Source organism: Penaeus japonicus, unplaced genomic scaffold (assembly GCF_977035675.1).
Source record: "Penaeus japonicus unplaced genomic scaffold, GWHDUDI00000001_assembly GWHDUDI00000024, whole genome shotgun sequence".
Lineage (NCBI taxonomy): Eukaryota > Metazoa > Arthropoda > Malacostraca > Decapoda > Penaeidae > Penaeus > Penaeus japonicus.
In genome coordinates this window covers 39,108,627-39,110,625 of record NW_028234426.1, presented here as the reverse complement: position 1 = coordinate 39,110,625, position 1,999 = coordinate 39,108,627, and positions in this window count along the sequence as shown.

Sequence of the window (1,999 nt, the reverse complement as noted above, 5' to 3'; positions counted from 1 at the left end):
CAAAATATCGTTTTGCTTGAACAAGAGTGTGTTGAGTGTTTCTTATCAATGCATCTAAGTTGTTCACTGAGTCACTATGGAGAAATTGAGAATCATCGGCGTATTGTATTAGATGGCAGTTATGGACTATGGTTGATAAATCATTAATGAAAATTGTGAATAAGATCGGGCCTAATATAGATCCTTGTGGAACACCGAAATAGACTGGTTGTTGTGATGATATATTCTCATTAATTTTTACCGATAGGGTTCTTGTATTTAGATAGCTGTCAAACAAATGGGTATCAATTCTATGGTTTCTTAATTTGTTATGAAAAAAAAATGTGGCTGACACTGTCGAAAGCTTTAGAAAGATCGCACAAAGTGAGCAAATTTACCTTATTGTTGTTCATGTTATTATAAACTTGGTCAGTAATCTGTAACAACGCTATTTCATTGGATAACCTATTTCTAAAGCCATGTTGAGTTTTAGATAATAAGTTACTGGTCTCCAGGAAATCCATCACTTGACTTGGTTCTGCTTTCTCAAGAACCTTAGATAGTACTGGGAGTACTGTAACGGGGCGGTAATTGTTCATGTCTATATTCTCGGACTTGAAAATTGATGTTACAATTCCATGTTTCCAAAGCGACGGTAATACACCAGTAACCAGAGAGGTGTTGATGATGATCGTTATGTAAAATGCGTTATATAAATTGCGCAAAGTAATACCGTTTGCTCCCACCGCATTTGTTTCGCGGAGTTGTTTTATTATTAGGATAACAGTTTCAACGTCTACTGGTTGTGGTCTGAAAACATCAGTTATGAGCCTTGCCCGATCTGTGTTTTGATGTAATGTGGAGGCCATTGTTTGTTCATAAGTTAGTTTCCAATTTGTGCAAAGAAGTTATTAAAATGGCTATGTGTAGAATTTGTGTAATAATCTGTGTGTTGTTTGTTAGGCACTAATGTTTTCACAATTTTCCATGTGTTACTATAGTTGTTATTATATTCAGCGAATTTATTTCTGAAATAATTAGTCTTTGCCGATTGAATTAATGATTTAACATTTTTATTTATTTATTTTTTACTTTATAAATTGCCTGTGGGGTGGGCTCAAATCTGTTTCCTTTGAGCGCTTGTTGGGAATTATTTCTATCGGTAATGGTTCTCTTGATGTCATTTATCCATGGAGCAGGGGGGCGTCTGACGATTCTTGTCACATAGGGAGCAGAGGCATCTATGCTGCTGTTTATCACTTCCGTAAGGATGTTTATCTGGGTATCTACATTGTCTGTCGATGAAATATCTAAGAGAGTTAGTTTTTTAGATATGATTAGCTCAATAATGACTGTCGCTTTGATTTCTTTATATTTAACGTCCTCGTTAAAAAAAAAAAAATATATATATATATATACATATATATATATATATATATATATATATATATATATATATAGAGAGAGAGAGAGAGAGATAGAGATAGAGAGAAAGAAATAGATAGATGGATAGATAGATAGATAGAGAGAGAGAGAGGAGACACATCCACAGTCAGAGACTGAAAAAAAAAAAACGTTAAGACAACGAAATCTCTATAAAGATAGAGAAAGAGAAAATAAACGGGCCACCAATGCTCACCCAAAAAGTAGCCACATAGGTAAGAATATATAACAACCAATCATCTGCTTTAGTCTATGCAAATTAGGCACAAAGTTCCTCGAGTACTCATACACAAGCGGTATATAAAGCGAATGATAGAATGTTTCCATAAACTATTCACGAAACACATCAAAGTATGTGTGTGTCTTTTATGCATAAGGCCAGTATGATACTGTGGGAAGTTTGTTTTTGAATCGTATTTATGTCGGTTATTCATTCAGCTGCCGGACTGATGTATTATTTAAAACCCTTCCACGTCGGGGATATTCCGGCTTTGAATGGTCGGAATGCCGGGGTTTTCGAACGCATAAGCCTAACGCCTCGGGATTCTCGGGCGCACAAGCCGAGGGCCTGGGTTGT